Raw genomic sequence first — 9,128 nt, 5'->3', positions numbered from 1 at the left:
AGTTACCATGATGGGAAAGGTTCCAAGAAGAGGGTGAATTTACAGGGCAGAGATTCAGAAGTTACATAAGAATGGCCACACTGGGGCAGACCAAAGACAGTATCCTGTCTTCCAACAGTGGCCAATGCCAGGTGCCCCAGAGGGAATGAACAGAACAAGTAATAATCAAATGATCTGTCGACCATTCCCAACTTCTGGCAAACAGAGGCGAGGGACACCATCCCTGCCTATCCTGGCTAATAGCCATTGATGGACCTATTCTCCATGAACTTATCTAGTTCTTTTTTGAAGAGCCAGAAGTTACCAGGCACTCAAAAAGAAATCTCTAGCTCTAACACAGCACATTTTCTGAGGGCCAGTGGTTTGGGCAGAGGACGTGCTCAGGTTTTCAAAACTGGAAGTGGGCATGTTTGAAACAACTGTTTGTTTTTCCTTGATACTATGTCATCGTAAGGAAATCATGATGAAAGAAGGCAATTGCTGATCATGATATCTGCCATTCCTGTGCTGATTTTTACAATTGCAAGTACATCTTAGAGGGTCCTTGAATAGAAGTTATTGGGCTTACCAGCCCTATTGGATTACTAATTTAGAATGCATCTGATGAAGTGAGCTGTAGCTCATGAAAGCTTATGCTCAAATAAATTTGTTAGTCTTTAAGGTGCCACAAGTCCTCCTTTTCTAGTTTAGGGGTTGTTGCTCCTCTAGTTGAACTCAGTGAAGCTAAACTGATTTACACTAGCAGAGGTTCTGGCTCCATAATTTCAACATTCTGAAGAACCGTATGACGCAATCCAGCAATAACCAGAAAACAAAGTTATTTCATAATCCCCACACTTGATTCACAGTATCATGCTTTCTCCATAGTGGCCTTCATTAAATGTGTCTGAATTTTGCATTTCCTATCTTAAGTGTGTATCACCCTCTAGCCCAGTTTGAATATAACTTGTGGTGCCATTTTATCAGTGTGTTATTTTTAGCACATAATTAAGACAAAGAGGCACAATAAGAACCTACAGATTGCAGCACTTGACCTAATTGTCTTATGTAACTTTTTTCCTCTTGTGCTGATGAGAACTGCACTGAAAATTAAGAAGCAAAGATAACAGGATCATTGTTCACTCTGACAAGGCAGGGTGTAAGAAAAGTGCTACTTAACTGAGAGTGTTTCACTTTCAGCAGAAAATGAAGAGAAATATGAGAACCTCATTTAGTCTTTCACCTCATGTGGCTACAATGACTGGTAGTAACTGGGGCCTGAGAAGACCTTGTTTAACAAGCAATATCACTCTTAAGCTCGTGTGACCTGTATGATTGCACAGACTCCTTACACTTCCAGGGACATTCCTCCCATGTTTCTCAGTGAATCCAATTCCCTGTTCACCATTCCCTCTGATTTCTGTGCTAGGAGGCTTGTGGCAGAGATTCAGGGGTAGATCCAGTTGTAATCGCAACAATCCATTGGCTAAGAATTGCATGCAGCCTGTTACAGCCCACCCTCCATACATGAATCCTATCCACATGTCTTTGAGCTTTTACAGTCTTTGGGGCAAGGACTATGGCTTTTTATATTTGTATAGCACTTAGCACAAATGGGGCCTGGACCTTGATGGTTTCTAAGTGCTACTACAATGTAAGTGTTAAATAATGGTTAATAATAATCCACAGCTGGTGCAAGTTACCACTGCTCCTGATTTACACTAGCTGACGATCCAGTCCTGATTCCCTAACTAAGCCCCAAATCCACTTCTCATAAGGAAGTCATGGATCTGGCTCTACCTCCTGCTCCAGGAGTAGCTGTGGACTGAGTTCTAACTTCTGAGCAAACAGAGTTTTTATATTGATGTGCAAAGGGGAAAACCACTAAGCAAATATAAAGAGGATCTTTGTATTTCCATGTCATGCCTTGCTCTGAATGTCTTTTTAATTAGCATAATTGATAACAGTACTTTCAATCTGACAATAAAATAAAACAGAAATTAGTTTGATATTTGATAATGTACTTTAAGGTCACCTTCCTATCTTCTTTCCTTTCACAGTTTGGGGTGTTAGTCAGAGCCCTGCTGCTTCTGGATATTAAGGTAACAGAGTAGTGCAGAGTGGGTTTTTCCCCCTGCACTTGCGACTGGAGAGAAGGTAGCAAACTTTTTTCTCTGATTGTCACCATGGGAGTGGATGGGTGCACACTGTGGGCCTGATCCTACAAACATTTATGCATGTGAGCAGCTTTACGTATGTGAGCACTTGTGCATTAGGGTGAATACTCCTGTGTGTGGCTGCCATTTTAGAGTACTTCAGCTACTGCAGAATGCAGCTCTCTACTTGTCTTGTGAAGCTTCTCTCGTGTAACACATTATGTGCCTGCGCTATGATCTGCTCTGGCTTCCATTTTGTCTCCTGGTACAACTCAAGGCTTGCATTAGACTTATAATGCCTTAAAAGGTGTGGATCATCTGGTCTCCCTTAGAGCCTACCTCCCTCGTCATGGGACTCTCCGAGTTGCCTCCTATCCAGTGTAAGTGGAGGGAGGCTGGTTAGGCAATTTCAGTGAGAGATCCCTTGACTGTGGAGTTCATATGCCCTCTTGGTATTACACAACCCTGGGTGTTTGTGCTTTTGACGTGGGAATGGGTCAAGGTGGGCAGAGACAACTCAGGAGGTGGAAGTGATTAGTTCTAGGGGTTGGATGGGTGTGCAAGAGATATTTAAAATTGATATTGACATTGGATTTTGCTGTAAATTCTATGTACTATCTGATCCTATCTATATTCTTATAATGCCCTCACCACTGTAGTATCTGGCCTCTAAGTTTTGTTTGTGTGTTCATATTGCACATGGGATGTAGTTTATCAATGAAATAATGTACATATTCACCTGAGGTAGGCTCTATTCATTGTTTAAGTGTGCGGATGTGCACAGGGGCCGCAAATGGAGCATTTGTGTAGCAAAGGGGGATCTCTCCACCTGTGTGTTGCTAAGGGGTATGGCATGGTCTCTTGCCAGCCCTGAATAAGCCACCCTGTAATGGGGACCTGAAGACTGGGTAATAGAATCCTTAATTAACATAAATCCTGTGGCCAAGAATTTCTGTGGAGAGGTAAAAAGAAAAGGAGTACTTGTGGCACCTTAGAGACTAACAAATTTATTTGAGCATAAGCTTTTGTGAGCTACAGCTCACTTCATTGGAATGCATCCGATGAAGTGAGCTGTAGCTCACGAAAGCTTATGCTCAAATAAATTTGTTAGTCTCTAAGGTGCCACAAGTACTCCTTTTCTTTTTGTGAATACAGACTAACACGGCTGCTACTCTGAAACCTGTGGAGAGGTAGTAGTCATTACTTCAGTCCACGGAGAGGTTACATTGCAGTCCTGGGGCATACCCATGGGCTGTGGGACTGAATTCCAACCCTCTGAGCCCATGAAGATATCCACGCAAAGCTCGATCATTTTAGCTTTGTGCCTGGCTAAGGTAGGAGGGAGGGGGGAATTTCACTCTAAATATATAACACCTGCCTACAACAATTCTGCACAAAGCACCCGTGTACCTACTCATGCATAAAAAGTCTACACCAACTGCTAGCAGACCTACCTCTGAATGAAAACATTGCACCAAATACCTTTGTATATACATGTGTATCACAATGCTGCACCAAATACCTGTGAATTTTCTAGAGTATAGCAACATTGCACTAAATATCAGTGTTCCCACACATATATAATAATCCACACTTCAAATCTGCATACCTGTCTTTGTATTTAACATGTGTCGTCATCTGTGAATTTAACTGTAAAGATCCACAGGAAAAACTATACTCGCTTTTTAAAAACATCAGCTGAGAGTAAAGAGGCAGAAACAGAAAAGAAGGGTATTTTGAAGAGAAAGGAGAGATATAAGAAATATGGGGCTAGGAAGAAGTATATGGTGCAAGAAATTGGGGGGGAGAGGGATTAGGGCTTAATCCTGCATATTGACCTGCATAGGCGTGCCCCTTTGCCCACTTCCAGCCTCACTGACATCAGAAAATGATCAAAACAGTAGGTGCCTGCATCCCCTGCCCCCAATATTCTGAAGAACCTGATGCATTTTCCTGCATTCAGAAGACTTTAAAACATCTCAGAACAAAGATTTTAGATACACAAAACATAAATACATTTCCCTGGAAGGCTGGGGATTTATTTCTGGGGCAATAGTGGGGTCTATGAAGGCACAGGGTTCCGCCTATGCAGTTGTCCATGCAGGTCTTAGAAAACAAAGAAATGCAAGGAAAATAAATGGAGTAAAGATGGGGTGGGTAAGAAGAAAGAGTCATGAGAAGGAAGAGTACAGCAGGCATCATAGTGAGTTAAAAATGTGTTTTCTACAAACTTTACAGCAAATGATGCTAGAGAATTAGACTTCCAGCATGCCTCTGAAATATTTTTTTTTGGTCTTCATGTCTGAAGGTTTTGTTTTGAAATGCACTAATCTACATGCAGGAAATTGCCCCAGGTTTTCCAAAATATTCTGGGAGCTAACAGGATCCGTGCATTCAGTGCTTTAATCATAAACGATGTCTCCCTGCTAGTCAGAACTAAATGTTCACACAAGGTTTGTGTGCATTAGTCTCCTGGATGCAAGAGGCTGGCAAGGATAGCATTTGCAGGTCCCATGCTTTTGATTTTAGGATTTGTATTTTCTTTAGACTGGGATTTTTTTAAAAAAGTTTCTTTTCGTTTAACTGTCCCCCCCCCCTCCCGTTCTCATCGAGGGACAGTTGTTATTTAACTCTGCCTCTTTTGATCGGTTTCTCAGTGTTCTGCACTCTCAGAACCGTTTGCTTTTACCCACAACAAAAATGGTTTCCAGCCAGCCGCTGGGGGACACATTTATCATTAGCCAGCAGGAGCCCCCCCCCCCCAACTACTTCCTGTTTGGCTTTCATGCCCTCAAGAAAGATGGCACATGCACTTCCAGTTCAGGAGCTGCAGGTCTCAAGTTTTTCCTGCTTCAACTGTGTGAGTATAACAACGACAAGCGAATGGGGGTGTGCTCCCTTTCCCCTTGCAGGCTGTCTCTATGGGATGATGTCTGAGGATGTCATGCTGCTTTAATGGTGTCAGCTGGGGTGGGGTGTTGTATGGGGGTGCTGCATAGGAGTGCCAGTGGATTTGGGGTGCGGGGGTTCTGTGAGGGTTTGGGAAACAAGGTGGGGGAGGTAATATATTTTATTGGACCGACTTCTGTTGGTGAGAGAGACAAGCTTGTGAGCTTACAAAGACCGAGCTCTTTTCAGGTCTGGGAAAGGGACTCCAGCCGGGCCTCACAGCTAAATGCAAGGTGGAACAGGTTGGTATTGTAAGGGGCCGTGCAAAGTAAGGTGGCCCGTTAACACCTCTCCACGCGGTTTTGTCCTGTCTGGGGGGGCAAGGAGTTGGGGAATCTGAGGGTGCTAGTGAGTGATCGGGGGCTGCAGCACGGTGTTAGCTAGAGGCTGGGGGATGTCCGTATATGGTTGGGGAGGGGTCTGGTAGAGCGGCACTGGGGTACGCAGAAGGAATGGGTGGCTAAAGGGGGAGGGTTTCCCCTGCCCTTGGGGAGCATGTGGGAGCGACTGGCAGTTAGTGGGGTCTGGGTGCTGTTCACCTGCCCTCTGACAACCCATCAGCCCTGCTGCCCCCAGACTGTCACAGCTTCTTCTTGCGGCCGGGAGGCGGACAGACGTCTCCCAAGGCCTTGCGCACAGCGTGCATTCACACCAAGTAGTGCCAGGGGCCCCAATCCTGCGAGCCTGTCTGCATGCATAGACCAGTGCGAGCGTGGGGTCCCTGCTACCCGCTTTCAGGATTGGGGCTGTGGCAACTTATCCCAGGCATAACCATGCTCTCAAGTGTCCCTAGAGCCTCTGTTTGCCAGAAGCTGGGAATGGGCGACAGGATGGATCACTGATGATTACCTGTTCTGTTCATTCCCTCTGGGGCACCGGTCATTGGCCACTGTCGGAAGACAGGATACTGGGCTACATGGACCTTTGGTCTGACCCAGTAAGGCTGTTCTTATCCCTCTTCCACCCTGGCTGTGCTGGGCAGCCAGGCTTTGTAAATAACAGAGTGGCGCTGGCCCCACAGTGGAGCACTACAGGGCTTTGTACCATCAGTGGGTGCTGCGCATTCCTGCTCAGAACCAACGGTTTGATCTGAAAGCCTTTTTGCTCACTTTTGGTGTCCCTTGTTGCCTTTCCCCAGGAGCTCTTCTCTGGTTTGCTTTTATTGTAAGCAGATGCATCGGATGCATTCGGTGGAAAATACAGTGGGGAGATTTATATACACACACAGAGAACATGAAACAATGAGTTTTATCATACACACTGTAAGGAGAGTGATCACTTAAGATGAGCTATTACCAGCAGGAGAGGGGGAGGAGGAAAACGTTTTGTGGTGATAAACAAGGTGGGCCATTTCCAGTAGTTAACAAGAACGTATGAGGAACAGTGGGGGGGGGGGGAGTGTGTGTGTGGGGGAGATATAACATGGGGAAATACTATACTCTTAGCCCAGAAGAAGAATCTGTCCTATCTCGGGGCCTCTCCTTTTGCCCCTCCACCCCCACGAACATGATACAGTTCTGTGGTGACCTAGAATCCTATTTTCGACGTCTCTGACTCAAGGAATATTTCCAGCACGCCTCTGAACTGGGAATGGGTGGAAAATACAGAGGGGAGATTCCACCAAATGCATCCGATGAAGTGAGCTGTAGCTCACGAAAGCTTATGCTCTAATAAATTTGTTAGTGTCTAAGGTGCCACAAGTCCTCCTTTTCTTTTTGCGAATACAGACTAACATGGCTGCTACTCTGAAACCTGTGACCTGAGATAGCGGGCCTGATCTGCTGCTTGTGCAGGCCACACTCAGCAAAAGTTATTAAAATAGAAATAGCCAAAGATAAACCATGTTGTTAATGACCTACATTTATTTTATGCTTCTCCAGAGCCTCTTGAACCACTTGGAAGCGTTTAACACCTGTACACAAGGTTTTGCTGGATTGCTGCACCAGAGTCTGGATTGTGGACTAACTTCCCCCATGTGGACCCTGCTGGTGCATGCTAAATGTTCCTTAGTGTGCGTTGATGTCATCCTGTTTTTAGCAGGACTTCATCAGTGTACACTAGCAGGGTCTACGCTGGGGTGTTAGAGCACAACACACTGGTGGGCTCTACAAATCACACCCTGGTAGTGTGGACTCGGGGGTTGTGAAGACAAACCTGAATATTCATGGGAAGTCCACAGTCTGGATGAAATTGTTCAGCAGGCTAGATCCAGCCCATGGGTCTTACATTTGACCCCGCTGATTAGAGGCTGAGAACAGATTCTCCATTCTGTTAACAGCAGTGCATCTCCATTGAGATCAGGGGAATTATACTAGGTTAAGTAGAATAACTAAATGGGGAAACAGACTCTGGAAGGCCAATGAGTTTTATATCAATCTATACCAGTTGCTTGTGGACTTTTCACTGTGTAAAAACATTGCACCAAATACATTCGAATAGACGTGTATGTTATAATGCTGTACCACGTGCTTGTGAATATTGCTCTTTAGGGCAGGGACTGTCTTTCTGTTCTGTATTTACATTGCCTCGTGTAGCAGGGTCCGGGTCCCCAGCTAAGACTCATAGGCCCTGCAGTAATATAAATAATAATAGACTGAGATATAACAACACCACATCTCATATCCGTATTCCACACATATATGATAATCTACACTTAAAAGATAGGAATACAGATTTTTAACACTTGTCATTATTGGTGTACTTATCTTAATATCCAACACAATACAGTTCTTTAAAATCAGCTGAGAGTAGTTCACCTTGTGTCTCTCATGGTTTCATTTTGGATGGCTCATCCTCATCACCAAGCTCCTAATCTCTTCCTAACTCTCTCCTCTATCTCCATTCTGCATCATGGCTTCTAATTCCACCAGACCTATAACCTGGGGGACATCTTCCACTCCTCCTTCTCCTCTCCCACCCAGGTTGTCTCCAAATCCTGGAGCTTTTCCCTCCATAACATTTCAAACACCTCTTCACCAGGGTGAAATCACTCGTCTCTAATCATCCTACTTCACTGCTCCAGTCTCCCACTCATCAGATCTTTTTGATACCAACTTCAGCCCCCTCCAGTCCATCTTCAATGCCCCAGCCATGGTTCTGCATCACACGATCCCTGCATGCTCCTTTCACTGAGTTTCTTTTAGCATTTCTACCCATCCATACCTGCTTTATCGCCTACCACAAACATATCTGTGCCTTCTGCCATGGTGGTGCCCTTTATGTCTGGATTGCCCTTCCCAAGTCACCTCCCTCTCATTTAGATCCCTCCTCAAAGTCCAGAGGGGTCCATGACATACTGCCTCATATTATTGTCGCCCTTGTCTTTCCTTTCCTCTCCTCTTGTTTGTGATACATTAGCTTTAGATTTATACAGTCATTGGGGCTGGTGTGATGGCCCACATTTTCATAGTGACTTGTTATTTTAGATGTCCAACCTGAGATACCTTAAAGGAGCTTGATTGTGAGAGAGGAGATCCTCAGCAAACGGGTCCCTTTAAGGGGTCTCTAGTTGGACACCTAAAACCATCAGCTCCCTTTGAAAATCTTGGCCTATGTTTTGTGAGGTGGCTAGTCCAGTTTTTGGTTTGTTTACTAATCATTATTTTTCTATCATACACTGAGAACTTGTTCTAAGCAGTTCATCATTGCCAGGTTGTGCTTGGGTTCAAAAAGTCTCATCTCCAACTTGGTCTCTCTTCCAGGTTAAAAACAGGAATAATGATATTTGGGGTTAATATAGCACCTTGGTTCATAGGACCTGGGAGTGTGTTACTAAGGCCTTGATTTTTCAGAAGTTCTGAGCACCCAGATCTCCAATTGAAGTCCATGGGAGCTGCAGAGGAAATTGAGACGCTGCCAGGAAGTGGCCAATCCCTTGAAAATATGGTTGTCAGTGACTTGCCTAAAATCACACAGTGAGTTTACTGGATGAATGGAAAATAGAACCCAGGTCTCCTGAGCCTGGTGCCAGCTCTGAACGCTAGATCATATCCTCTTCCTAGAATATACTTCCTGGAAAGCCTTGGTACAGCACGGACAGGTGCT

General features: G+C 44.8%; 1 protein-coding gene across 4 annotated transcripts in view; it reads left to right on the top strand.

Moving 5' to 3' along the window:
- Positions 1–4,855: 4,855 nt before the first annotated feature.
- SHLD1 (shieldin complex subunit 1) overlaps positions 4,856–9,128 on the top strand; it is a 68,757-nt gene continuing 64,484 nt past the window's right edge. The window contains exon 1 of one of the 4 annotated variants that reach the window (XM_038396019.2): positions 4,856–4,995. The gene's annotated coding sequence lies outside the window, so the exon portion shown is untranslated. Of the gene's footprint in view, positions 4,996–8,693; positions 8,786–8,864; positions 8,999–9,128 lie in introns of those variants that run through there. The other 3 variants (XM_038396023.2, XM_043512130.1, XM_038396017.2) reach the window with 3 other exon arrangements.

This window comes from Dermochelys coriacea, chromosome 3 (genome assembly GCF_009764565.3).
Source record: "Dermochelys coriacea isolate rDerCor1 chromosome 3, rDerCor1.pri.v4, whole genome shotgun sequence".
NCBI lineage: Eukaryota > Metazoa > Chordata > Testudines > Dermochelyidae > Dermochelys > Dermochelys coriacea.
Note: the sequence above shows the minus strand (reverse complement) of the source record. Positions and strands in the feature narration are given on the sequence as shown.